The sequence below is a fragment of the Trachinotus anak genome, unplaced genomic scaffold (genome assembly GCF_046630095.1).
Source record: "Trachinotus anak isolate AG129_WGS33_773 ecotype Australia unplaced genomic scaffold, CSIRO_AGI_Tana_v1 ptg000003l, whole genome shotgun sequence".
In the NCBI taxonomy this organism is placed as follows: Eukaryota; Metazoa; Chordata; class Actinopteri; order Carangiformes; family Carangidae; genus Trachinotus; species Trachinotus anak.
In genome coordinates, this window is record NW_027273854.1 from 20,508,382 (window position 1) to 20,535,495 (window position 27,114).

The 27,114-nt window shown below is 49.2% G+C and overlaps 16 non-coding genes and 3 pseudogenes across 16 annotated transcripts; all 19 read right to left on the reverse strand.

The window, feature by feature from the left end:
* Window positions 1–1,149: 1,149 nt before the first annotated feature.
* LOC139619101 (U5 spliceosomal RNA) lies at window positions 1,150–1,264 on the reverse strand. Its single transcript, XR_011690106.1, has one exon. It is a non-coding gene; the product is annotated as a U5 spliceosomal RNA (small nuclear RNA).
* Window positions 1,265–1,651: 387 nt separating this feature from the next.
* Window positions 1,652–1,843, reverse strand: LOC139619125 (U2 spliceosomal RNA). The gene has a single exon (XR_011690131.1). It is a non-coding gene; the product is annotated as a U2 spliceosomal RNA (small nuclear RNA).
* A 164-nt stretch (window positions 1,844–2,007) lies between these two features.
* On the reverse strand, window positions 2,008–2,122 carry LOC139619102 (U5 spliceosomal RNA). The gene has a single exon (XR_011690107.1). It is a non-coding gene; the product is annotated as a U5 spliceosomal RNA (small nuclear RNA).
* A 395-nt stretch (window positions 2,123–2,517) lies between these two features.
* On the reverse strand, window positions 2,518–2,709 carry LOC139619492 (U2 spliceosomal RNA). Its single transcript, XR_011690485.1, has one exon. It is a non-coding gene; the product is annotated as a U2 spliceosomal RNA (small nuclear RNA).
* A 164-nt stretch (window positions 2,710–2,873) lies between these two features.
* On the reverse strand, window positions 2,874–2,988 carry LOC139619103 (U5 spliceosomal RNA). Its single transcript, XR_011690109.1, has one exon. It is a non-coding gene; the product is annotated as a U5 spliceosomal RNA (small nuclear RNA).
* Window positions 2,989–6,788: 3,800 nt separating this feature from the next.
* LOC139618743 (U2 spliceosomal RNA) lies at window positions 6,789–6,937 on the reverse strand (annotated as a pseudogene).
* Window positions 6,938–7,101: 164 nt separating this feature from the next.
* LOC139619357 (U5 spliceosomal RNA) lies at window positions 7,102–7,216 on the reverse strand. Its single transcript, XR_011690356.1, has one exon. It is a non-coding gene; the product is annotated as a U5 spliceosomal RNA (small nuclear RNA).
* A 399-nt stretch (window positions 7,217–7,615) lies between these two features.
* LOC139618715 (U2 spliceosomal RNA) lies at window positions 7,616–7,794 on the reverse strand (annotated as a pseudogene).
* A 5,753-nt stretch (window positions 7,795–13,547) lies between these two features.
* LOC139619104 (U5 spliceosomal RNA) lies at window positions 13,548–13,662 on the reverse strand. Its single transcript, XR_011690110.1, has one exon. It is a non-coding gene; the product is annotated as a U5 spliceosomal RNA (small nuclear RNA).
* Window positions 13,663–14,053: 391 nt separating this feature from the next.
* Window positions 14,054–14,245, reverse strand: LOC139619136 (U2 spliceosomal RNA). Its single transcript, XR_011690142.1, has one exon. It is a non-coding gene; the product is annotated as a U2 spliceosomal RNA (small nuclear RNA).
* Window positions 14,246–14,409: 164 nt separating this feature from the next.
* Window positions 14,410–14,524, reverse strand: LOC139619105 (U5 spliceosomal RNA). The gene has a single exon (XR_011690111.1). It is a non-coding gene; the product is annotated as a U5 spliceosomal RNA (small nuclear RNA).
* Window positions 14,525–14,919: 395 nt separating this feature from the next.
* LOC139619493 (U2 spliceosomal RNA) lies at window positions 14,920–15,111 on the reverse strand. The gene has a single exon (XR_011690486.1). It is a non-coding gene; the product is annotated as a U2 spliceosomal RNA (small nuclear RNA).
* A 164-nt stretch (window positions 15,112–15,275) lies between these two features.
* On the reverse strand, window positions 15,276–15,390 carry LOC139619106 (U5 spliceosomal RNA). The gene has a single exon (XR_011690112.1). It is a non-coding gene; the product is annotated as a U5 spliceosomal RNA (small nuclear RNA).
* A 387-nt stretch (window positions 15,391–15,777) lies between these two features.
* LOC139619656 (U2 spliceosomal RNA) lies at window positions 15,778–15,960 on the reverse strand. The gene has a single exon (XR_011690640.1). It is a non-coding gene; the product is annotated as a U2 spliceosomal RNA (small nuclear RNA).
* A 5,758-nt stretch (window positions 15,961–21,718) lies between these two features.
* LOC139619107 (U5 spliceosomal RNA) lies at window positions 21,719–21,833 on the reverse strand. Its single transcript, XR_011690113.1, has one exon. It is a non-coding gene; the product is annotated as a U5 spliceosomal RNA (small nuclear RNA).
* Window positions 21,834–22,228: 395 nt separating this feature from the next.
* Window positions 22,229–22,420, reverse strand: LOC139619600 (U2 spliceosomal RNA). The gene has a single exon (XR_011690591.1). It is a non-coding gene; the product is annotated as a U2 spliceosomal RNA (small nuclear RNA).
* A 164-nt stretch (window positions 22,421–22,584) lies between these two features.
* Window positions 22,585–22,699, reverse strand: LOC139619108 (U5 spliceosomal RNA). Its single transcript, XR_011690115.1, has one exon. It is a non-coding gene; the product is annotated as a U5 spliceosomal RNA (small nuclear RNA).
* Window positions 22,700–23,086: 387 nt separating this feature from the next.
* On the reverse strand, window positions 23,087–23,278 carry LOC139619148 (U2 spliceosomal RNA). The gene has a single exon (XR_011690153.1). It is a non-coding gene; the product is annotated as a U2 spliceosomal RNA (small nuclear RNA).
* Window positions 23,279–26,945: 3,667 nt separating this feature from the next.
* Window positions 26,946–27,094, reverse strand: LOC139618744 (U2 spliceosomal RNA; annotated as a pseudogene).
* Between the last annotated feature and the right edge of the window lie 20 nt (window positions 27,095–27,114).

Here is a 27,114-nt window from a genome sequence, read left to right on the forward strand (position 1 = left end):
CACTTTCCGCAAAAGGTTTTTGTGCACGCTTCTACCAGGTGCCCATGCTCACCACACTTGCGGCAGAGCTTGGGCTGACCTTGGTAGTGGATGTAGCCCCTGTTTTCACCCAGAACTATCATTGACGGCAGATGTTTCAGGCCTTGGAAGCCCTGGGGGTCCTGCCATTGTTGAATGGGGACCCTCCAAGCGCAATTCCAGATGCCGTCCTCATCTCTCACTTTGGTAGCCTGGCCTTTAACAGTGCAGTATCTCCCCAGCCATATACAAATGTCTTCTGCATTCACTGTCTCATTAAACATTCTGACAATGACTGTTTTCAATGCATTATCAGTCAGTTTTTCAACAACAAATGCAGAAAACTGGGGTTTCACAGACTCAAATCTTGTCCAAAATTCTCTCAAGATAGCCGCAGACTGGAAGCTTACATCAAAACCTTTGTTTAATGGTAGGGTCAAAATACAATTCAAATCGTTTGCTGTGAATTTCAAAGCCTGTTGGATTAGCTTCCTGGAGAAATCTAGCCTTGACATCTCCAGGAGCTTTCCATCCTTTTCTTTAAACTTAAAACGGACGCTGTGGTGCCTCCGCATGTTGGCATGGGTGGCCGACATGGTGGAGGCACCACAAGCTAAAAGGATCTAAAATCAGTAAAAAACTTACAATGGACAAAAAAACAATGAACAATAAATAAGTAAATACAATTAAAAATATAAAAAAGGAAAAAAATCTAAAAACGTACTTACCTTTTCAAGTTTTGGCCTGGACAAGGTGTTGAATCCGGCAGAGCTCAGGTAAGAGATTCTCTGGGCCAATGAATTCCTATTTGTTTAAGATATGCAACTACAGAAAAGTTGCACAACTTTAAACAAGGAATGTAGACAATTTCCTCCCAAGAGCTGGTTTAACTCAGAGCCACAACAGGCAAGAATTTAACCATCAAAAGGAGGCGACCGCAGTCTTAGCCAAAAGGCCGAGAAGCGATGGGCCCAAAGTGTCTGGCGTTCCAGCCAGGCTCTTGGCACAAATCTCGCTGGTCGCGGTTGGCTGCTTTTGACATGAGCGGAGCAATGGCTGCTTTTCACCACCTCCGCCCACCTCCCCATTCCTGACCTCGACAGCTGTTTGACTTTTCACAAACTCAAAGGGCTCAGCCATACGGCAGAGCCTGCCAAAAATAGCTTAAACTCATTGGTGTTCCTCTCCACGGAAGTCTTTAGTAAAAGGCGAAAGACTTGTGCGTGATGAAGAGAAACCAGAGTCAGTACAGGCCTCTCCTCAAGAGCGGCCGAGGACCCCATTGGTCCCAGTCACCGCCCTCACGGTAGCCTTCTCTTAGCTTGCCAAATCCCCGCCCCCTCCCCATGTTGTCACGGGCTCTAGCCAATCGGGCTGTGGAGAAAAGTGTCTGGGCCTCAACATGCAATCCCCACAAATTTCTCAAGTTATCAGGCGCTTGCAGGCCCCCGGGGACCAAAATACAGGGAAAATGCGGGGTTGATTGGAGGCTAGCAGCCCTTCCAGGGCGCGTGAGGGATATCAGCTGTGGGGCAGGTTGACTCACCTTCCTCCAGCCACTGCCAGAGGGGCATTTGAAACTGTACGTTTGCGTCATTGCTTGCTTGCTTGCTTGCTTTTCCACACGGCCAGAGAAGGGTGCACCGTTCCCGGCGGCACTGCAATGCCAGGTCGATGCGTGGAGTGAACGGGGCAAGCCCCTTTTTCAGCTCCCAGTTCTAAAAATCCGTTTAATATGTTTGTCCTCGGGTAGAGGACATATCAGATATTAAACTGATAAGAACAGATACTACACTTGATCTTAGCCAAAAGGCCGAGAAGCGATGGGCCCAAAGTGTCTGGCGTTCCAGCCAGGCTCTTGGCACAAATCTCGCTGGTCGCGGTTGGCTGCTTTTGACATGAGCGGAGCAATGGCTGCTTTTCACCACCTCCGCCCACCTCCCCATTCCTGACCTCGACAGCTGTTTGACTTTTCACAAACTCAAAGGGCTCAGCCATACGGCAGAGCCTGCCAAAAATAGCTTAAACTCATTGGTGTTCCTCTCCACGGAAGTCTTTAGTAAAAGGCGAAAGACTTGTGCGTGATGAAGAGAAACCAGAGTCAGTACAGGCCTCTCCTCAAGAGCGGCCGAGGACCCCATTGGTCCCAGTCACCGCCCTCACGGTAGCCTTCTCTTAGCTTGCCAAATCCCCGCCCCCTCCCCATGTTGTCACGGGCTCTAGCCAATCGGGCTGTGGAGAAAAGTGTCTGGGCCTCAACATGCAATCCCCACAAATTTCTCAAGTTATCAGGCGCTTGCAGGCCCCCGGGGACCAAAATACAGGGAAAATGCGGGGTTGATTGGAGGCTAGCAGCCCTTCCAGGGCGCGTGAGGGATATCAGCTGTGGGGCAGGTTGACTCACCTTCCTCCAGCCACTGCCAGAGGGGCATTTGAAACTGTACGTTTGCGTCATTGTTTGCTTGCTTGCTTGCTTGCTTGCTTTTCCACACGGCCAGAGAAGGGTGCACCGTTCCCGGCGGCACTGCAATGCCAGGTCGATGCGTGGAGTGAACGGAGCAAGCCCCTTTTTCAGCTCCCAGTTCTAAAAATCCGTTTAATATGTTTGTCCTCGGGTAGAGGACATATCAGATATTAAACTGATAAGAACAGATACTACACTTGATCTTAGCCAAAAGGCCGAGAAGCGATGGGCCCAAAGTGTCTGGCGTTCCAGCCAGGCTCTTGGCACAAATCTCGCTGGTCGCGGTTGGCTGCTTTTGACATGAGCGGAGCAATGGCTGCTTTTCACCACCTCCGCCCACCTCCCCATTCCTGACCTCGACAGCTGTTTGACTTTTCACAAACTCAAAGGGCTCAGCCATACGGCAGAGCCTGCCAAAAATAGCTTAAACTCATTGGTGTTCCTCTCCACGGAAGTCTTTAGTAAAAGGCGAAAGACTTGTGCGTGATGAAGAGAAACCAGAGTCAGTACAGGCCTCTCCTCAAGAGCGGCCGAGGACCCCATTGGTCCCAGTCACCGCCCTCACGGTAGCCTTCTCTTAGCTTGCCAAATCCCCGCCCCCTCCCCATGTTGTCACGGGCTCTAGCCAATCGGGCTGTGGAGAAAAGTGTCTGGGCCTCAACATGCAATCTCTTGGCACAAATCTCGCTGGTCGCGGTTGGCTGCTTTTGACATGAGCGGAGCAATGGCTGCTTTTCACCACCTCCGCCCACCTCCCCATTCCTGACCTCGACAGCTGTTTGACTTTTCACAAACTCAAAGGGCTCAGCCATACGGCAGAGCCTGCTGAGACAGCTTGACTCGCAGACCCCCACTGCCAGGCACAAAAAAACCTCTCACTCCAGGATCAGCCCGAATGGCAGCTGCTAATGGCTCCATGTAAAGCACATAGAGCAGCGGTGAGAGCGGGCAACCCTGTCTCACCCCAGAGTACAAACTAAAAGCCTCCCCCAGGTGCCCATTAACCAAAACCCTGCTCCCCGCACCCCTATACAATGTGCGCAGCCACCCTACAAAAACCTGACCGAAACCTAGCCTTTCCAGTACACTAAACATAAAACCCCAATGTACTCTGTCAAAGGCCTTTGCTTGATCAAGACCGACCAGCATAAGCGGCAGATGCCTATCCTCAGCCCAAGCCACAGCATCCCGTAAGAGTTGCAGGTTCCATCTTACTGAGCGCCCTGGCACTGCACATGTCTGGTCCACATGGACCACATGTGGCAGGGCCACGCTTAACCGGTCTGCCAGAACCTTAGCCAGGAGCTTATAGTCTACGCACAGCATGGACAGCGGTCGCCAGTTATCCATATCAGCGCGATCCCCTTTCTTAAACAGAAGGGAGATAACTCCAGTCGCCATAGACCTCCCCATTTTCCCCGTACAGAGCACCTCAGTCAACACCTCCAACAATACTGGCCCAAGTATGTCCCAAAACTTAACATAGAACTCTACCGGCAACCCATCAATGCCTGGCACCTTGCGCCTGTTCATCCTACAGAGAGCACCTTCAAGCTCTTTGAGGGTCAGTGGGGCCTCCAAAGCCCGCACTATGTTCCCTGGCACCTGCTGGTTCAGCAAATCCAGGAACACCCCTCCCCCTCCTATGTCTACCGCTCGCTCCGTGAAAACATCACGGAAATGATCTGTAGCGACACACACCATCTCGCAGGTGTCCACCACAACCCTGCCCTGTTTATTCCTAACTCCTGACACCAGCTGCTTCGCCCTATCAGCCCGTATGGAGCCAAAAAAAGCAGCCGAACATGTCTCTGACTGTTCAATGAACTGCAGACGTGACCGCACCAGGTATGCGCGGGCCCTACCCTCAAAAATATGTCTCAGACTTGCTTTCAAGGATGCGCAAACTTGATGGTCTACAGCACCTTTACAGTTACCCCTAGCATACTCGAGTTCAAGGCGGTGCTGGAGATGGACCACCTCCCTCTTTGCCATTCCAGCCTTTCTCTGACAATAACTTAAACAAAATATCTTCATCCTCTCCTTAGCCACCTCCCACCACTCTAACAACCCCTGGCACAGCGGTTTGAGTCCCATAAGACCCTTAAAAAACCAAAGAAACTGTTGACTAAACAAGTCCTCCTCCAGCACACTAATATTTAAGCGCCAAAACCCAGGCCCGAAGACTGGCAAATCCAAACTCACCGTAAACAGCAAACCATCATGATCCGAAAAGCAAACCGGGAGCACCCTTCCTGCAACCAACTTCAAGGTCTTAACAAAAAATACATAATCTAAACGCTTAAAGATCCCCTGCGAATTACGCCAAGTGGGACCATCCATGAGTGGCCTGACCACCCTCGCCCCATCGACCAAACCAAAACTATTCAAAAGATTAGAAATGTACAGGTCGCTGGCATCACCCCCCTTTCCTAACTCTACATTAAAATCACCCCCTATGATGACCTGCCTGTTGGTGACAAGGTGCGGCTCCAGCATCCCAAACATTTCTTTCCGCTCTGCTGAGGATTGTGGTCCATAGACCACAATGATTCTCAGCGTGTTTGTTCCCCAGGAGATGTCCGCACCCATTATTCTCCCCTGGACAATAACAAAAACACCCTCCACTTTAATCTCCTTAAAACCAAACAAAATCCCAACTCCTGTAGAGTGAACACCCCCTATGCTCCAGACTGAGTCCCCTCTGGTCCATTCCCTTCTAAAACACCCAACATCCCCCATATCCCGTAAGTGGACTTCCTGCAACAAACAAAAAGCTACACGCAAAGAGCTAACAAATTCGAAAACGATCCTTCTTTTAACAGTGTTCCTCATTCCCCTCACATTCAGAGAAAGAACATCAAAGGAGAACATTTTAAATTACAGATGCTTACACTCAAACAAAAACAAAAAGAAAACAAAACAGTCCCCCCCCCTACTGTGAATACAGATCATCTCCTTCACTATCCATCTGGTCCGCCCAGGAAAAGGGAACAGCATTTGGTGAGGATGAAGGCCTTTTTGGTCCCTCGTATGCGTCCTCACTCAAAGGAGACGACAATAGGAGCAAACCGGGAGAAAGCTCAAAATCAAGCTCCAACCCAGCTGGTGGCTCCTCACCCAAAACCCCTGAGACATGCTCCAACCCCTGACCTGTATCTATTGCATCCCGCCCCCGGGCCCCTCCTCTAACCGTTTCCCCCCCCTGTTGTATTCCATCAGCCCTACCCACATCAACCCCCACCTCTGCGGCCTGCCCCCTCCCCTCTCCCTCCCTCTCCCTCTTTGACCTTTTACTCTTCACCACCTGCTCACACTCCCCCTTTTCAATCGAGAGACCCTCCTCCAACACCTTCAAACCTCTTCGTGCTCCTTGCTTTGGCTCGGTGGGAGCGGCACCAGTGGGGACCGTGTCCGTAATCCCCGAGGGCACCTGGTCCACACTGACTTCTCCAGCAACACTGGCAAGTCCCTGCACCTTGGATACAGAGTCCACTCTACTCCCAGAAGGGCCTGGAAGCTGATCCGCTTGCTGTGGATCAATTGACGTATTGCCCATTGGCACGAAAGTCCCTCCAAAGTCTTGAGCCTTACCCTGCCCTCCAGTGGCCCCAGCTACTTCTGCAAAGGTTCTCCTACGGCCAGGACAGCTCCGATAGAGGTGATCAAGTCCACCACATCCATGACAGGCCTTCAGTGCAGTGCAGTCTTTAGCCTCGTGTCCCCCCTGACCACAGAAACGGCAGCAGACCCCAGTGCATCCTGCCTCCGTGTGGCCAGACTGCCTACACTGCCGACAGAAAGACGGTTGCCTCGAATAGAACAAATAGCCACGGTCCCCACCGAGACTAAAAAAGGCGGGTGGATGTCTGAGACCACCAGGCCCTTCTGGCTCAGGCTTGAGCAACACCTGGAACTGCCGTCTGCCAGTCCAAAACCCCATTGGATCATTAACATATCTTGCTGCTGACACCACTTCTCCATACCGGCCCAGGAAATCAGCCAAGGCAAGATCAGTCACAAACGGGTTAAACATGTGAACTGTGATCTGCCTGAAATTAGGTCTGTCCAAACTCAAAATCTTGTAGCAGGCAAGGGGCCTTACCCCAGCTCCAGCCGAACAATTTTCAGACACCTTTCTGTACACCTCCTCATTCCTCAGGGTGACATCAAAAGCTTTTTCCTGTTGGTTCCATTGAATGCACAAGACATCCTCCACCGTCAAAAGAAGCTGGCCCATGATGACCCTCTTGCAGAACCACGATCTTGAAACAGCATCTTCTTCTGTCACGATTGCCTGGAAACGAAGCGTGAACCTCAACCCAACCATAGGGATAACCTGCACAGGAGAGGCCATACTGGCCATCGCTTCCATAGAAGTGTCGCCCAGATCAAAAAAGAAAAATCTCTCCACGAATACTACACTTGATCTTAGCCAAAAGGCCGAGAAGCGATGGGCCCAAAGTGTCTGGCGTTCCAGCCAGGCTCTTGGCACAAATCTCGCTGGTCGCGGTTGGCTGCTTTTGACATGAGCGGAGCAATGGCTGCTTTTCACCACCTCCGCCCACCTCCCCATTCCTGACCTCGACAGCTGTTTGACTTTTCACAAACTCAAAGGGCTCAGCCATACGGCAGAGCCTGCCAAAAATAGCTTAAACTCATTGGTGTTCCTCTCCACGGAAGTCTTTAGTAAAAGGCGAAAGACTTGTGCGTGATGAAGAGAAACCAGCGTCAGTACAGGCCTCTCCTCAAGAGCGGCCGAGGACCCCATTGGTCCCAGTCACCGCCCTCACGGTAGCCTTCTCTTAGCTTGCCAAATCCCCGCCCCCTCCCCATGTTGTCACGGGCTCTAGCCAATCGGGCTGTGGAGAAAAGTGTCTGGGCCTCAACATGCAATCCCCACAAATTTCTCAAGTTATCAGGCGCTTGCAGGCCCCCGGGGACCAAAATACAGGGAAAATGCGGGGTTGATTGGAGGCTAGCAGCCCTTCCAGGGCGCGTGAGGGATATCAGCTGTGGGGCAGGTTGACTCACCTTCCTCCAGCCACTGCCAGAGGGGCATTTGAAACTGTACGTTTGCGTCATTGTTTGCTTGCTTGCTTGCTTGCTTGCTTGCTTTTCCACACGGCCAGAGAAGGGTGCACCGTTCCCGGCGGCACTGCAATGCCAGGTCGATGCGTGGAGTGAACAGAGCAAGCCCCTTTTTCAGCTCCCAGTTCTAAAAATCCGTTTAATATGTTTGTCCTTGGGTAGAGGACATATCAGATATTAAACTGATAAGAACAGATTTTTTTTTTCTTTCGAAAAGATTTATTGACACTCATTTCAAGTTTTTTCAAAGAAGGTTTACATCTTGAGATACAAAGGGTACATTATAATCACAACACTATGATAAATAGTTGTAAAACCATTGTTTGTTTGTTTGTTTTTTTTTTTTTAAAACATTAAAAACAAATATTTCAAGGGGTTTTACATGTTGTCAAACATAAAATCCATCTCACAAATGAAAACCATGGAGTGTCCCAAATCTTTAAAAGGGAGTGCATTGGTTTAAAACTTCTCTTCTTTCTAATTTTGTGCAGGAGCAGAGTGAGTCCCTACCCAGGGTCACTCATTCCGCTCCCCCAAACATTTGGTCTCTCGGGATCCTGTCGTGGTGCTCAGAGGAGATCCTCACCCTGTTGCTCCTTCCCACCTGCCTCACCCGGAGAGCCAGGCCGCCGCTGCTTTGACCTTTTCATGTGTGGCTCCGGCTCCTTCGTCCGAATGGGCACAGAGGCGATGCTTCTTTGTGGCTGTGTCCTAGGCCTGCCGCCTACAGCCATCCGGATCACAGCCACGGGGGGGATCTGCATGTGCTTCCTTACCAGCAAGTTTCTGGAGGTCCATATGGCGTCTTTGATGGCGGCTAGGGTGAGCCACATCTGGGCAAAGTCATCTTTCTTCAGTGTTTTTTGGCTCACCCCATAGAGCACCAGTTGTGCTGTAAGGACCTCCCTTGCTGGCAAGTACGGGAATTGCAAGGAGCCGGCCATTGCCCACTGGTCTACGGCAGCGCTGCACTCCCAGAGCAAATGCCTCACCGACTCTGGCGCGCCACAACCGGGTCGGGGGCAGGTTGAGCGTGTTGACATGCCCCGGGAGTGCATGACGGACCTGACTGGGAGAATCTCATGAGCCACCATCCATGACAGGTCCCGGAGTCTGTTTGGAAGAGCAGAATGGTTCACGTTGCGCCAAACTGTTGAGGGCTCGCCAAATGCGAGCCCGCGCACTGGACTCACTGGCTCCTGCTCCTGCACAACAGAGATCAGAGAACGGTGGTTGGTTAAAATATGCAGCTCCTCCTGCTCCAGTTTAAAATGCTTTAAAAACGTCGGGATAAAAGCATAGGCTGGTGGCAGGCTAAAAGACACGGGTACTTTAAGATCTGTAGGTAAAATCTTCAATCGTCTGAGGTACGATCCCATCCAGAAACGTGTCATGGCTGTAGTTTTGGGGTTTCCGGATGGGTCTGTGGCTTGTTTGAGGTGTAGTGCGGTGTATCGGCTTCCTAAAAACAAGTACAGGTCAGGCACTCCTTTTCCTCCTTTCTCTTTTGGCCTTTTCATGACCTCCCTCCTCAGTCTCTCCCACTTGGAGCCCCACAGGAAATAAAAGATGGCTCGCTCCAGATCTAAAAGCACTCTCCTAGGTGGGATAAAAACAGAACTGATGAGTAAAAGCAAAGGTAAAATCACCGCTTTGATGATTAAAACCTTTCCTTCAATAGTCAGTCCTCTAAGTCCCCAATATCCTAGTCTTTGTTTTACTTTCCCTACCACGTCTGGCCAATTTGTTGTTCCTTCTCCCTCCCTGTCAAATTTGATCCCCAGTATTTTTTGGTCAGTCTGGGTCACAGTCAAAGGGAGTCCTGTCATCTCAGTCGCTGTCCACGGTCCATAAAATTGGGCTTGGGTCTTGTTTTTGTTCAACTTTGACCCAGAAGCCTGTCCAAACCAGTCAGTCAAGTCCAGCGTCCTGTTGACGGATAAAAGGTCGGTGCATAAAATGTTCACGTCGTCCATGTATAAAATACACTTGGTGTCCAGTCCCCCGCTCCCCGGTACTCCCAACCCATTGATTCGTTGATCCCTTCTCAAGATCTGTGCCAGCGGTTCTATACATGTTATGTATAGGAGGGCAGATAACGGACAACCCTGACGGACACCGCAGTTAATATCGACTGCTTTTGTCAAATGCCCGTTAATCACAAATTTGCTGGTAATGTCCCGATACAGCAATCCCACCCAAGCTAGAAACCTTTCTGGGAACCCCATTTTTTGCAGTACCTTGAAAAGGTACTGGTGCGAGACCCGATCGAAGGCTTTCTCAAAATCTAAATTTAGGACTACTAGCCGGATGTTTCTGTCTCTCGCGTAACAGATGGTGTCTCGGATCAGTACCAGGCTGTCGGTGATCTTCCTCCCTGGGATGGCACAGCCTTGATCCGGGTGAATCACCCCCTTTAAAAACAAGGACATACGTGAGGCTAAAAGTTTGCTAAAAAGTTTACAATCAAGGTTTAAAAGTGCGATAGGTCTCCAGTTCATCAGGTCGGTCTTGTCTTTGTTTTTGTGCAGTAGAGTCACTATCCCTACTCTAAAACTGTCAGGAAGTCGGTCTAGGTGCTCAAAGTCTTTAAAAACATCGATCAAATCAGGTGCTAAAATGTCCCAAAAGGTCAAATAAAATTCCAAGGGAAGTCCATCCTGTCCTGGGGACTTCCCTTTTTTAAAACTTGACAAACATTTATTTAACTCTAGAATGGTAAAATCTTGGGTTAAAAGCACACTGTCTTTTACTTTTTTATCGATGGATTTTAAAACTTCATTCATGGTGTCTATTCTAATGGGCTTTTCTTTATACAATTCTACGTAAAAATTTTCCACAATCTGTTTAATTTCTTCGATATTCTCTGTTATGCACCCGTTTTCCTTTTTTAGTTTTAAAATGGTCCCCCCTTTACTAACAATTTTCTTAAAAAAATACCTGGTGCACTTCTCACCCTCCTCTATTTCCCGTTCCCTGCTCCTTAAAATGACACCCTTGCTTTTAATTTCAGCTAAAACCGACATCTCTGATTTGATTTCTCTAATTTCTTCATTAAAATCCATTCCATTTTGGTTGAGGTTAAAATAGCGCTGTAGTCGCTTCTGCAGTCCCATCATGCGTCTGTTCTCCTTGCCCTTTCTTTTTTTGCCTGCCTGTCTGAAAAAAGTCTGGGTCTTTCCCTTCACCATCTCCCACCAGTGTGCTCGTGTATCGTACATGTCTTGAAGGGTCTGCCACTCTCGGTACTGCTCCCTGTACTGCTGAACTAGATGTTGATCTTCAAGCAGGGAGCAGTTGAGTTTCCACAGACCACTTCCAAAAGTCACACCTGAAGAGAGTGAAAGGGTGCAGGAGAGCATCAGGTGGTCAGAAAAGAAAACAGGGGTCAATCTAGCATCGGTCGGCGGGCAGTCCCGTGTGAAAATAAAATCTATGCGAGAGGCTCTGGTGCCATCACCACTGAACCAGGTGAAGCCCTCCTCTCTGGGATGCATGGTTTTAAAACAGTCTTGTAGTTTAAAATCCCTGCATATGCCCTGTAATAAAACCGATGTTTTGTCAATTTTAAAATCTTCCCCTGTTCTTTTTCTATCTTTTCGACTTAAAATACAGTTAAAATCACCTCCTAAAACTAATGGCACTCTCCCTAGCATGTGGGACTGCAGGTCTTCTAAAAGGTCATACCTGTCATTTTTGTCGTTAAAGCCATAAATATTGAGAAGGTTAAAATCCTGTCCCATAAAGGTCAAGTGTGCTAAAAGTGCCCTACCGTCTCTCACCACAGTGCTACCCTTCACCAGAACCTGAGGGTTTTTTATTAAAATGGCCACTCCATCGTTCTTATTTTGGTTTGATCCGCTCCATATCGATGTCTGTGGCCACATCTCCTCCCACTGTCGGTAGTGTTTTAAAAACGGTATGCCACATTCCTGCATTAAAAACACATCTGACTTTGTAGATTTAAGAAAGGATAAAACACTCTGGGCTCTAACTCTCGACTTCACACTTCTCACATTGATGGTTGAGAAGGTGAGTGTCATGAGTATGATTAAAAACAACAGGTATGAAATTTTAAAAACACTAAATAGAGGTTTAAGATGCTAAAATATCTTTTTTTTTTCAAAAAAAAGGCAGTTAGACTATTTCTTGTGAACGGGGCTCCTCCTTCACTTCAACAGGTGATGAAGGAGGGAGTTGAGCTCCATTCCCCCGTCGGACTCTGGGGGTTGGCCTTTGACGCAAGGCTGCATTTAGCTTGGAGTCCTTAGGGGTTGATTGTAGAGCTACTGTCAGAAAAGAGACTTCATTTGGTGAATTGGAGGGGAAGACTCTGGGCTCCTCCACAGATGAACTGTCTGAGAGAGTCCCAACTCTTCCCCTCTTCTCTGAGGCTACAGGAGACTCAGAGGACAATTCCGATGCAAGTCTCTTTGTTTGCTGGGCATCGGGGAGGGGGGCATCCTCACTATTTTCAGGTGGTTGAAAATCTTCCATTTCTGAACTAGCTCCGCCCACTTCCTGCATCTCCCCATCCTCCTCTCCACTCTCCATTGATGGGGCTGTTGCAGGCCCCTCCCCCTCTCCCGCCTCACATGATCCCTCCTCTCCAATCACAGTATCTGGCGGGAGATTTGAATTTTCCTGCCCAGCCTCTTCAACCTGCTCTTTTTCTTTTTGTCCTCCATTTTGTTCATTGGCTTTTGCTGCCTTTAGTTTGTTGGCAAACGATTTGGGGCAAGCTCTGAAGAGATGATTTGTTTCTCCACAAAGGTTGCACTTCCTGCCATTGGTGCACTCCTCAAAAGTGTGCCCAATTTCTCTACACTTTCCGCAAAAGGTTTTTGTGCACGCTTCTACCAGGTGCCCATGCTCACCACACTTGCGGCAGAGCTTGGGCTGACCTTGGTAGTGGATGTAGCCCCTGTTTTCACCCAGAACTATCATTGACGGCAGATGTTTCAGGCCTTGGAAGCCCTGGGGGTCCTGCCATTGTTGAATGGGGACCCTCCAAGCGCAATTCCAGATGCCGTCCTCATCTCTCACTTTGGTAGCCTGGCCTTTAACAGTGCAGTATCTCCCCAGCCATATACAAATGTCTTCTGCATTCACTGTCTCATTAAACATTCTGACAATGACTGTTTTCAATGCATTATCAGTCAGTTTTTCAACAACAAATGCAGAAAACTGGGGTTTCACAGACTCAAATCTTGTCCAAAATTCTCTCAAGATAGCCGCAGACTGGAAGCTTACATCAAAACCTTTGTTTAATGGTAGGGTCAAAATACAATTCAAATCGTTTGCTGTGAATTTCAAAGCCTGTTGGATTAGCTTCCTGGAGAAATCTAGCCTTGACATCTCCAGGAGCTTTCCATCCTTTTCTTTAAACTTAAAACGGACGCTGTGGTGCCTCCGCATGTTGGCATGGGTGGCCGACATGGTGGAGGCACCACAAGCTAAAAGGATCTAAAATCAGTAAAAAACTTACAATGGACAAAAAAACAATGAACAATAAATAAGTAAATACAATTAAAAATATAAAAAAGGAAAAAAATCTAAAAACGTACTTACCTTTTCAAGTTTTGGCCTGGACAAGGTGTTGAATCCGGCAGAGCTCAGGTAAGAGATTCTCTGGGCCAATGAATTCCTATTTGTTTAAGATATGCAACTACAGAAAAGTTGCACAACTTTAAACAAGGAATGTAGACAATTTCCTCCCAAGAGCTGGTTTAACTCAGAGCCACAACAGGCAAGAATTTAACCATCAAAAGGAGGCGACCGCAGTCTTAGCCAAAAGGCCGAGAAGCGATGGGCCCAAAGTGTCTGGCGTTCCAGCCAGGCTCTTGGCACAAATCTCGCTGGTCGCGGTTGGCTGCTTTTGACATGAGCGGAGCAATGGCTGCTTTTCACCACCTCCGCCCACCTCCCCATTCCTGACCTCGACAGCTGTTTGACTTTTCACAAACTCAAAGGGCTCAGCCATACGGCAGAGCCTGCCAAAAATAGCTTAAACTCATTGGTGTTCCTCTCCACGGAAGTCTTTAGTAAAAGGCGAAAGACTTGTGCGTGATGAAGAGAAACCAGAGTCAGTACAGGCCTCTCCTCAAGAGCGGCCGAGGACCCCATTGGTCCCAGTCACCGCCCTCACGGTAGCCTTCTCTTAGCTTGCCAAATCCCCGCCCCCTCCCCATGTTGTCACGGGCTCTAGCCAATCGGGCTGTGGAGAAAAGTGTCTGGGCCTCAACATGCAATCCCCACAAATTTCTCAAGTTATCAGGCGCTTGCAGGCCCCCGGGGACCAAAATACAGGGAAAATGCGGGGTTGATTGGAGGCTAGCAGCCCTTCCAGGGCGCGTGAGGGATATCAGCTGTGGGGCAGGTTGACTCACCTTCCTCCAGCCACTGCCAGAGGGGCATTTGAAACTGTACGTTTGCGTCATTGTTTGCTTGCTTGCTTGCTTGCTTTTCCACACGGCCAGAGAAGGGTGCACCGTTCCCGGCGGCACTGCAATGCCAGGTCGATGCGTGGAGTGAACGGGGCAAGCCCCTTTTTCAGCTCCCAGTTCTAAAAATCCGTTTAATATGTTTGTCCTCGGGTAGAGGACATATCAGATATTAAACTGATAAGAACAGATACTACACTTGATCTTAGCCAAAAGGCCGAGAAGCGATGGGCCCAAAGTGTCTGGCGTTCCAGCCAGGCTCTTGGCACAAATCTCGCTGGTCGCGGTTGGCTGCTTTTGACATGAGCGGAGCAATGGCTGCTTTTCACCACCTCCGCCCACCTCCCCATTCCTGACCTCGACAGCTGTTTGACTTTTCACAAACTCAAAGGGCTCAGCCATACGGCAGAGCCTGCCAAAAATAGCTTAAACTCATTGGTGTTCCTCTCCACGGAAGTCTTTAGTAAAAGGCGAAAGACTTGTGCGTGATGAAGAGAAACCAGAGTCAGTACAGGCCTCTCCTCAAGAGCGGCCGAGGACCCCATTGGTCCCAGTCACCGCCCTCACGGTAGCCTTCTCTTAGCTTGCCAAATCCCCGCCCCCTCCCCATGTTGTCACGGGCTCTAGCCAATCGGGCTGTGGAGAAAAGTGTCTGGGCCTCAACATGCAATCCCCACAAATTTCTCAAGTTATCAGGCGCTTGCAGGCCCCCGGGGACCAAAATACAGGGAAAATGCGGGGTTGATTGGAGGCTAGCAGCCCTTCCAGGGCGCGTGAGGGATATCAGCTGTGGGGCAGGTTGACTCACCTTCCTCCAGCCACTGCCAGAGGGGCATTTGAAACTGTACGTTTGCGTCATTGTTTGCTTGCTTGCTTGCTTGCTTGCTTTTCCACACGGCCAGAGAAGGGTGCACCGTTCCCGGCGGCACTGCAATGCCAGGTCGATGCGTGGAGTGAACGGAGCAAGCCCCTTTTTCAGCTCCCAGTTCTAAAAATCCGTTTAATATGTTTGTCCTCGGGTAGAGGACATATCAGATATTAAACTGATAAGAACAGATACTACACTTGATCTTAGCCAAAAGGCCGAGAAGCGATGGGCCCAAAGTGTCTGGCGTTCCAGCCAGGCTCTTGGCACAAATCTCGCTGGTCGCGGTTGGCTGCTTTTGACATGAGCGGAGCAATGGCTGCTTTTCACCACCTCCGCCCACCTCCCCATTCCTGACCTCGACAGCTGTTTGACTTTTCACAAACTCAAAGGGCTCAGCCATACGGCAGAGCCTGCCAAAAATAGCTTAAACTCATTGGTGTTCCTCTCCACGGAAGTCTTTAGTAAAAGGCGAAAGACTTGTGCGTGATGAAGAGAAACCAGAGTCAGTACAGGCCTCTCCTCAAGAGCGGCCGAGGACCCCATTGGTCCCAGTCACCGCCCTCACGGTAGCCTTCTCTTAGCTTGCCAAATCCCCGCCCCCTCCCCATGTTGTCACGGGCTCTAGCCAATCGGGCTGTGGAGAAAAGTGTCTGGGCCTCAACATGCAATCCCCACAAATTTCTCAAGTTATCAGGCGCTTGCAGGCCCCCGGGGACCAAAATACAGGGAAAATGCGGGGTTGATTGGAGGCTAGCAGCCCTTCCAGGGCGCGTGAGGGATATCAGCTGTGGGGCAGGTTGACTCACCTTCCTCCAGCCACTGCCAGAGGGGCATTTGAAACTGTACGTTTGCGTCATTGCTTGCTTGCTTGCTTGCTTTTCCACACGGCCAGAGAAGGGTGCACCGTTCCCGGCGGCACTGCAATGCCAGGTCGATGCGTGGAGTGAACGGGGCAAGCCCCTTTTTCAGCTCCCAGTTCTAAAAATCCGTTTAATATGTTTGTCCTCGGGTAGAGGACATATCAGATATTAAACTGATAAGAACAGATTTTTTTTTTTTTTCTTTCGAAAAGATTTATTGACACTCATTTCAAGTTTTTTCAAAGAAGGTTTACATCTTGAGATACAAAGGGTACATTATAATCACAACAATATGATAAATAGTTGTAAAACCATTGTTTGTTTGTTTTGTTTTTTTTTAAAACATTAAAAACAAATATTTCAAGGGGTTTTACATGTTGTCAAACATAAAATCCATCTCACAAATGAAAACCATGGAGTGTCCCAAATCTTTAAAAAGGGAGTGCATTGGTTTAAAACTTCTCTTCTTTCTAATTTTGTGCAGGAGCAGAGTGAGTCCCTACCCAGGGTCACTCATTCCGCTCCCCCAAACATTTGGTCTCTCGGGATCCTGTCGTGGTGCTCAGAGGAGATCCTCACCCTGTTGCTCCTTCCCACCTGCCTCACCCGGAGAGCCAGGCCGCCGCTGCTTTGACCTTTTCATGTGTGGCTCCGGCTCCTTCGTCCGAATGGGCACAGAGGCGATGCTTCTTTGTGGCTGTGTCCTAGGCCTGCCGCCTACAGCCATCCGGATCACAGCCACGGGGGGGATCTGCATGTGCTTCCTTACCAGCAAGTTTCTGGAGGTCCATATGGCGTCTTTGATGGCGGCTAGGGTGAGCCACATCTGGGCAAAGTCATCTTTCTTCAGTGTTTTTTGGCTCACCCCATACAGCACCAGTTGTGCTGTAAGGACCTCCCTTGCTGGCAAGTACGGGAATTGCAAGGAGCCGGCCATTGCCCACTGGTCTACGGCAGCGCTGCACTCCCAGAGCAAATGCCTCACCGACTCTGGCGCGCCACAACCGGGTCGGGGGCAGGTTGAGCGTGTTGACATGCCCCGGGAGTGCATGACGGACCTGACTGGGAGAATCTCATGAGCCACCATCCATGACAGGTCCCGGAGTCTGTTTGGAAGAGCGGAATGGTTCACGTTGCGCCAAACTGTTGAGGGCTCGCCAAATGCGAGCCCGCGCACTGGACTCACTGGCTCCTGCTCCTGCACAACAGAGATCAGAGAACGGTGGTTGGTTAAAATATGCAGCTCCTCCTGCTCCAGTTTAAAATGCTTTAAAAACGTCAGGATAAAAGCATAGGCTGGTGGCAGGCTAAAAGACACGGGTACTTTAAGATCTGTAGGTAAAATCTTCAATCGTCTGAGGTACGATCCCATCCAGAAACGTGTCATGGCTGTAGTTTTGGGGTTTCCGGATGGGTCTGTGGCTTGTTTGAGGTGTAGTGCGGTGTATCGGCTTCCTAAAAACAAGTACAGGTCAGGCACTCCTTTTCCTCCTTTCTCTTTTGGCCTTTTCATGACCTCCCTCCTCAGTCTCTCCCACTTGGAGCCCCACAGGAAATAAAAGATGGCTCGCTCCAGATCTAAAAGCACTCTCCTAGGTGGGATAAAAACAGAACTGATGAGTAAAAGCAAAGGTAAAATCACCGCTTTGATGATTAAAACCTTTCCTTCAATAGTCAGTCCTCTAAGTCCCCAATATCCTAGTCTTTGTTTTACTTTCCCTACCACGTCTGGCCAATTTGTTGTTCCTTCTCCCTCCCTGTCAAATTTGATCCCCAGTATTTTTTGGTCAGTCTGGGTCACAGTCAAAGGGAGTCCTGTCATCTCAGTCGCTGTCCACGGTCCATAAAATTGGGCTTGGGTCTTGTTTTTGTTCAACTTTGACCCAGAAGCCTGTCCAAACCAGTCAGTCAAGTCCAGCGTCCTGTTGACGGATAAAAGGTCGGTGCATAAAATGTTCACGTCGTCCATGTATAAAATACACTTGGTGTCCAGTCCCCCGCTCCCCGGTACTCCCAACCCATTGATTCGTTGATCCCTTCTCAAGATCTGTGCCAGCGGTTCTATACATGTTATGTATAGGAGGGCAGATAACGGACAACCCTGACGGACACCGCAGTTAATATCGACTGCTTTTGTCAAATGCCCGTTAATCACAAATTTGCTGGTAATGTCCCGATACAGCAATCCCACCCAAGCTAGAAACCTTTCTGGGAACCCCATTTTTTGCAGTACCTTGAAAAGGTACTGGTGCGAGACCCGATCGAAGGCTTTCTCAAAATCTAAATTTAGGACTACTAGCCGGATGTTTCTGTCTCTCGCGTAACAGATGGTGTCTCGGATCAGTACCAGGCTGTCGGTGATCTTCCTCCCTGGGATGGCACAGCCTTGATCCGGGTGAATCACCCCCTTTAAAAACAAGGACATACGTGAGGCTAAAAGTTTGCTAAAAAGTTTACAATCAAGGTTTAAAAGTGCGATAGGTCTCCAGTTCATCAGGTCGGTCTTGTCTTTGTTTTTGTGCAGTAGAGTCACTATCCCTACTCTAAAACTGTCAGGAAGTCGGTCTAGGTGCTCAAAGTCTTTAAAAACATCGATCAAATCAGGTGCTAAAATGTCCCAAAAGGTCAAATAAAATTCCAAGGGAAGTCCATCCTGTCCTGGGGACTTCCCTTTTTTAAAACTTGACAAACATTTATTTAACTCTAGAATGGTAAAATCTTGGGTTAAAAGCACACTGTCTTTTACTTTTTTATCGATGGATTTTAAAACTTCATTCATGGTGTCTATTCTAATGGGCTTTTCTTTATACAATTCTACGTAAAAATTTTCCACAATCTGTTTAATTTCTTCGATATTCTCTGTTATGCACCCGTTTTCCTTTTTTAGTTTTAAAATGGTCCCCCCTTTACTAACAATTTTCTTAAAAAAATACCTGGTGCACTTCTCACCCTCCTCTATTTCCCGTTCCCTGCTCCTTAAAATGACACCCTTGCTTTTAATTTCAGCTAAAACCGACATCTCTGATTTGATTTCTCTAATTTCTTCATTAAAATCCATTCCATTTTGGTTGAGGTTAAAATAGCGCTGTAGTCGCTTCTGCAGTCCCATCATGCGTCTGTTCTCCTTGCCCTTTCTTTTTTTGCCTGCCTGTCTGAAAAAAGTCTGGGTCTTTCCCTTCACCATCTCCCACCAGTGTGCTCGTGTATCGTACATGTCTTGAAGGGTCTGCCACTCTCGGTACTGCTCCCTGTACTGCTGAACTAGATGTTGATCTTCAAGCAGGGAGCAGTTGAGTTTCCACAGACCACTTCCAAAAGTCACACCTGAAGAGAGTGAAAGGGTGCAGGAGAGCATCAGGTGGTCAGAAAAGAAAACAGGGGTCAATCTAGCATCGGTCGGCGGGCAGTCCCGTGTGAAAATAAAATCTATGCGAGAGGCTCTGGTGCCATCACCACTGAACCAGGTGAAGCCCTCCTCTCTGGGATGCATGGTTTTAAAACAGTCTTGTAGTTTAAAATCCCTGCATATGCCCTGTAATAAAACCGATGTTTTGTCAATTTTAAAATCTTCCCCTGTTCTTTTTCTATCTTTTCGACTTAAAATACAGTTAAAATCACCTCCTAAAACTAATGGCACTCTCCCTAGCATGTGGGACTGCAGGTCTTCTAAAAGGTCATACCTGTCATTTTTGTCGTTAAAGCCATAAATATTGAGAAGGTTAAAATCCTGTCCCATAAAGGTCAAGTGTGCTAAAAGTGCCCTACCGTCTCTCACCACAGTGCTACCCTTCACCAGAACCTGAGGGTTTTTTATTAAAATGGCCACTCCATCGTTCTTATTTTGGTTTGATCCGCTCCATATCGATGTCTGTGGCCACATCTCCTCCCACTGTCGGTAGTGTTTTAAAAACGGTATGCCACATTCCTGCATTAAAAACACATCTGACTTTGTAGAATTAAGAAAGGATAAAACACTCTGGGCTCTAACTCTCGACTTCACACTTCTCACATTGATGGTTGAGAAGGTGAGTGTCATGAGTATGATTAAAAACAACAGGTATGAAATTTTAAAAACACTAAATAGAGGTTTAAGATGCTAAAATATCTTTTTTTTTTTAAAAAAAAAAAAAGGCAGTTAGACTATTTCTTGTGAACGGGGCTCCTCCTTCACTTCAACAGGTGATGAAGGAGGGAGTTGAGCTCCATTCCCCCGTCGGACTCTGGGGGTTGGCCTTTGACGCAAGGCTGCATTTAGCTTGGAGTCCTTAGGGGTTGATTGTAGAGCTACTGTCAGGAAAGAGACTTCATTTGGTGAATTGGAGGGGAAGACTCTGGGCTCCTCCACAGATGAACTGTCTGAGAGAGTCCCAACTCTTCCCCTCTTCTCTGAGGCTACAGGAGACTCAGAGGACAATTCCGATGCAAGTCTCTTTGTTTGCTGGGCATCGGGGAGGGGGGCATCCTCACTATTTTCAGGTGGTTGAAAATCTTCCATTTCTGAACTAGCTCCGCCCACTTCCTGCATCTCCCCATCCTCCTCTCCACTCTCCATTGATGGGGCTGTTGCAGGCCCCTCCCCCTCTCCCGCCTCACATGATCCCTCCTCTCCAATCACAGTATCTGGCGGGAGATTTGAATTTTCCTGCCCAGCCTCTTCAACCTGCTCTTTTTCTTTTTGTCCTCCATTTTGTTCATTGGCTTTTGCTGCCTTTAGTTTGTTGGCAAACGATTTGGGGCAAGCTCTGAAGAGATGATTTGTTTCTCCACAAAGGTTGCACTTCCTGCCATTGGTGCACTCCTCAAAAGTGTGCCCAATTTCTCTACACTTTCCGCAAAAGGTTTTTGTGCACGCTTCTACCAGGTGCCCATGCTCACCGCACTTGCGGCAGAGCTTGGGCTGACCTTGGTAGTGGATGTAGCCCCTGTTTTCACCCAGAACTATCATTGACGGCAGATGTTTCAGGCCTTGGAAGCCCTGGGGGTCCTGCCATTGTTGAATGGGGACCCTCCAAGCGCAATTCCAGATGCCGTCCTCATCTCTCACTTTGGTAGCCTGGCCTTTAACAGTGCAGTATCTCCCCAGCCATATACAAATGTCTTCTGCATTCACTGTCTCATTAAACATTCTGACAATGACTGTTTTCAATGCATTATCAGTCAGTTTTTCAACAACAAATGCAGAAAACTGGGGTTTCACAGACTCAAATCTTGTCCAAAATTCTCTCAAGATAGCCGCAGACTGGAAGCTTACATCAAAACCTTTATTTAATGGTAGGGTCAAAATACAATTCAAATCGTTTGCGGTGAATTTCAAAGCCTGTTGGATTAGCTTCCTGGAGAAATCTAGCCTTGACATCTCCAGGAGCTTTCCATCCTTTTCTTTAAACTTAAAACGGACGCTGTGGTGCCTCCGCATGTTGGCATGGGTGGCCGACATGGTGGAGGCACCACAAGCTAAAAGGATCTAAAATCAGTAAAAAACTTACAATGGACAAAAAAAAAACAATGAACAATAAATAAGTAAATACAATTAAAAATATAAAAAGGAAAAAAATCTAAAAACGTACTTACCTTTTCAAGTTTTGGCCTGGACAAGGTGTTGAATCCGGCAGAGCGCAGGTAAGAGATTCTCTGGGCCAATGAATTCCTATTTGTTTAAGATATGCAACTACAGAAAAGTTGCACAACTTTAAACAAGGAATGTAGACAATTTCCTCCCAAGAGCTGGTTTAACTCAGAGCCACAACAGGCAAGAATTTAACCATCAAAAGGAGGCGACCGCAGTCTTAGCCAAAAGGCCGAGAAGCGATGGGCCCAAAGTGTCTGGCGTTCCAGCCAGGCTCTTGGCACAAATCTCGCTGGTCGCGGTTGGCTGCTTTTGACATGAGCGGAGCAATGGCTGCTTTTCACCACCTCCGCCCACCTCCCCATTCCTGACCTCGACAGCTGTTTGACTTTTCACAAACTCAAAGGGCTCAGCCATACGGCAGAGCCTGCCAAAAATAGCTTAAACTCATTGGTGTTCCTCTCCACGGAAGTCTTTAGTAAAAGGCGAAAGACTTGTGCGTGATGAAGAGAAACCAGAGTCAGTACAGGCCTCTCCTCAAGAGCGGCCGAGGACCCCATTGGTCCCAGTCACCGCCCTCACGGTAGCCTTCTCTTAGCTTGCCAAATCCCCGCCCCCTCCCCATGTTGTCACGGGCTCTAGCCAATCGGGCTGTGGAGAAAAGTGTCTGGGCCTCAACATGCAATCCCCACAAATTTCTCAAGTTATCAGGCGCTTGCAGGCCCCCGGGGACCAAAATACAGGGAAAATGCGGGGTTGATTGGAGGCTAGCAGCCCTTCCAGGGCGCGTGAGGGATATCAGCTGTGGGGCAGGTTGACTCACCTTCCTCCAGCCACTGCCAGAGGGGCATTTGAAACTGTACGTTTGCGTCATTGTTTGCTTGCTTGCTTGCTTGCTTGCTTTTCCACACGGCCAGAGAAGGGTGCACCGTTCCCGGCGGCACTGCAATGCCAGGTCGATGCGTGGAGTGAACGGAGCAAGCCCCTTTTTCAGCTCCCAGTTCTAAAAATCCGTTTAATATGTTTGTCCTCGGGTAGAGGACATATCAGATATTAAACTGATAAGAACAGATACTACACTTGATCTTAGCCAAAAGGCCGAGAAGCGGTGGGCCCAAAGTGTCTGGCGTTCCAGCCAGGCTCTTGGCACAAATCTCGCTGGTCGCGGTTGGCTGCTTTTGACATGAGCGGAGCAATGGCTGCTTTTCACCACCTCCGCCCACCTCCCCATTCCTGACCTCGACAGCTGTTTGACTTTTCACAAACTCAAAGGGCTCAGCCATACGGCAGAGCCTGCCAAAAATAGCTTAAACTCATTGGTGTTCCTCTCCACGGAAGTCTTTAGTAAAAGGCGAAAGACTTGTGCGTGATGAAGAGAAACCAGAGTCAGTACAGGCCTCTCCTCAAGAGCGGCCGAGGACCCCATTGGTCCCAGTCACCGCCCTCACGGTAGCCTTCTCTTAGCTTGCCAAATCCCCGCCCCCTCCCCATGTTGTCACGGGCTCTAGCCAATCGGGCTGTGGAGAAAAGTGTCTGGGCCTCAACATGCAATCCCCACAAATTTCTCAAGTTATCAGGCGCTTGCAGGCCCCCGGGGACCAAAATACAGGGAAAATGCGGGGTTGATTGGAGGCTAGCAGCCCTTCCAGGGCGCGTGAGGGATATCAGCTGTGGGGCAGGTTGACTCACCTTCCTCCAGCCACTGCCAGAGGGGCATTTGAAACTGTACGTTTGCGTCATTGCTTGCTTGCTTGCTTGCTTTTCCACACGGCCAGAGAAGGGTGCACCGTTCCCGGCGGCACTGCAATGCCAGGTCGATGCGTGGAGTGAACGGGGCAAGCCCCTTTTTCAGCTCCCAGTTCTAAAAATCCGTTTAATATGTTTGTCCTCGGGTAGAGGACATATCAGATATTAAACTGATAAGAACAGATACTACACTTGATCTTAGCCAAAAGGCCGAGAAGCGATGGGCCCAAAGTGTCTGGCGTTCCAGCCAGGCTCTTGGCACAAATCTCGCTGGTCGCGGTTGGCTGCTTTTGACATGAGCGGAGCAATGGCTGCTTTTCACCACCTCCGCCCACCTCCCCATTCCTGACCTCGACAGCTGTTTGACTTTTCACAAACTCAAAGGGCTCAGCCATACGGCAGAGCCTGCTGAGACAGCTTGACTCGCAGACCCCCACTGCCAGGCACAAAAAAACCTCTCACTCCAGGATCAGCCCGAATGGCAGCTGCTAATGGCTCCATGTAAAGCACATAGAGCAGCGGTGAGAGCGGGCAACCCTGTCTCACCCCAGAGTACAAACTAAAAGCCTCCCCCAGGTGCCCATTAACCAAAACCCTGCTCCCCGCACCCCTATACAATGTGCGCAGCCACCCTACAAAAACCTGACCGAAACCTAGCCTTTCCAGTACACTAAACATAAAACCCCAATGTACTCTGTCAAAGGCCTTTGCTTGATCAAGACCGACCAGCATAAGCGGCAGATGCCTATCCTCAGCCCAAGCCACAGCATCCCGTAAGAGTTGCAGGTTCCATCTTACTGAGCGCCCTGGCACTGCACATGTCTGGTCCACATGGACCACATGTGGCAGGGCCACGCTTAACCGGTCTGCCAGAACCTTAGCCAGGAGCTTATAGTCTACGCACAGCATGGACAGCGGTCGCCAGTTATCCATATCAGCGCGATCCCCTTTCTTAAACAGAAGGGAGATAACTCCAGTCGCCATAGACCTCCCCATTTTCCCCGTACAGAGCACCTCAGTCAACACCTCCAACAATACTGGCCCAAGTATGTCCCAAAACTTAACATAGAACTCTACCGGCAACCCATCAATGCCTGGCACCTTGCGCCTGTTCATCCTACAGAGAGCACCTTCAAGCTCTTTGAGGGTCAGTGGGGCCTCCAAAGCCCGCACTATGTTCCCTGGCACCTGCTGGTTCAGCAAATCCAGGAACACCCCTCCCCCTCCTATGTCTACCGCTCGCTCCGTGAAAACATCACGGAAATGATCTGTAGCGACACACACCATCTCGCAGGTGTCCACCACAACCCTGCCCTGTTTATTCCTAACTCCTGACACCAGCTGCTTCGCCCTATCAGCCCGTATGGAGCCAAAAAAAGCAGCCGAACATGTCTCTGACTGTTCAATGAACTGCAGACGTGACCGCACCAGGTATGCGCGGGCCCTACCCTCAAAAATATGTCTCAGACTTGCTTTCAAGGATGCGCAAACTTGATGGTCTACAGCACCTTTACAGTTACCCCTAGCATACTCGAGTTCAAGGCGGTGCTGGAGATGGACCACCTCCCTCTTTGCCATTCCAGCCTTTCTCTGACAATAACTTAAACAAAATATCTTCATCCTCTCCTTAGCCACCTCCCACCACTCTAACAACCCCTGGCACAGCGGTTTGAGTCCCATAAGACCCTTAAAAAACCAAAGAAACTGTTGACTAAACAAGTCCTCCTCCAGCACACTAATATTTAAGCGCCAAAACCCAGGCCCGAAGACTGGCAAATCCAAACTCACCGTAAACAGCAAACCATCATGATCCGAAAAGCAAACCGGGAGCACCCTTCCTGCAACCAACTTCAAGGTCTTAACAAAAAATACATAATCTAAACGCTTAAAGATCCCCTGCGAATTACGCCAAGTGGGACCATCCATGAGTGGCCTGACCACCCTCGCCCCATCGACCAAACCAAAACTATTCAAAAGATTAGAAATGTACAGGTCGCTGGCATCACCCCCCTTTCCTAACTCTACATTAAAATCACCCCCTATGATGACCTGCCTGTTGGTGACAAGGTGCGGCTCCAGCATCCCAAACATTTCTTTCCGCTCTGCTGAGGATTGTGGTCCATAGACCACAATGATTCTCAGCGTGTTTGTTCCCCAGGAGATGTCCGCACCCATTATTCTCCCCTGGACAATAACAAAAACACCCTCCACTTTAATCTCCTTAAAACCAAACAAAATCCCAACTCCTGTAGAGTGAACACCCCCTATGCTCCAGACTGAGTCCCCTCTGGTCCATTCCCTTCTAAAACACCCAACATCCCCCATATCCCGTAAGTGGACTTCCTGCAACAAACAAAAAGCTACACGCAAAGAGCTAACAAATTCGAAAACGATCCTTCTTTTAACAGTGTTCCTCATTCCCCTCACATTCAGAGAAAGAACATCAAAGGAGAACATTTTAAATTACAGATGCTTACACTCAAACAAAAACAAAAAGAAAACAAAACAGTCCCCCCCCCTACTGTGAATACAGATCATCTCCTTCACTATCCATCTGGTCCGCCCAGGAAAAGGGAACAGCATTTGGTGAGGATGAAGGCCTTTTTGGTCCCTCGTATGCGTCCTCACTCAAAGGAGACGACAATAGGAGCAAACCGGGAGAAAGCTCAAAATCAAGCTCCAACCCAGCTGGTGGCTCCTCACCCAAAACCCCTGAGACATGCTCCAACCCCTGACCTGTATCTATTGCATCCCGCCCCCGGGCCCCTCCTCTAACCGTTTCCCCCCCCTGTTGTATTCCATCAGCCCTACCCACATCAACCCCCACCTCTGCGGCCTGCCCCCTCCCCTCTCCCTCCCTCTCCCTCTTTGACCTTTTACTCTTCACCACCTGCTCACACTCCCCCTTTTCAATCGAGAGACCCTCCTCCAACACCTTCAAACCTCTTCGTGCTCCTTGCTTTGGCTCGGTGGGAGCGGCACCAGTGGGGACCGTGTCCGTAATCCCCGAGGGCACCTGGTCCACACTGACTTCTCCAGCAACACTGGCAAGTCCCTGCACCTTGGATACAGAGTCCACTCTACTCCCAGAAGGGCCTGGAAGCTGATCCGCTTGCTGTGGATCAATTGACGTATTGCCCATTGGCACGAAAGTCCCTCCAAAGTCTTGAGCCTTACCCTGCCCTCCAGTGGCCCCAGCTACTTCTGCAAAGGTTCTCCTACGGCCAGGACAGCTCCGATAGAGGTGATCAAGTCCACCACATCCATGACAGGCCTTCAGTGCAGTGCAGTCTTTAGCCTCGTGTCCCCCCTGACCACAGAAACGGCAGCAGACCCCAGTGCATCCTGCCTCCGTGTGGCCAGACTGCCTACACTGCCGACAGAAAGACGGTTGCCTCGAATAGAACAAATAGCCACGGTCCCCACCGAGACTAAAAAAGGCGGGTGGATGTCTGAGACCACCAGGCCCTTCTGGCTCAGGCTTGAGCAACACCTGGAACTGCCGTCTGCCAGTCCAAAACCCCATTGGATCATTAACATATCTTGCTGCTGACACCACTTCTCCATACCGGCCCAGGAAATCAGCCAAGGCAAGATCAGTCACAAACGGGTTAAACATGTGAACTGTGATCTGCCTGAAATTAGGTCTGTCCAAACTCAAAATCTTGTAGCAGGCAAGGGGCCTTACCCCAGCTCCAGCCGAACAATTTTCAGACACCTTTCTGTACACCTCCTCATTCCTCAGGGTGACATCAAAAGCTTTTTCCTGTTGGTTCCATTGAATGCACAAGACATCCTCCACCGTCAAAAGAAGCTGGCCCATGATGACCCTCTTGCAGAACCACGATCTTGAAACAGCATCTTCTTCTGTCACGATTGCCTGGAAACGAAGCGTGAACCTCAACCCAACCATAGGGATAACCTGCACAGGAGAGGCCATACTGGCCATCGCTTCCATAGAAGTGTCGCCCAGATCAAAAAAGAAAAATCTCTCCACGAATACTACACTTGATCTTAGCCAAAAGGCCGAGAAGCGATGGGCCCAAAGTGTCTGGCGT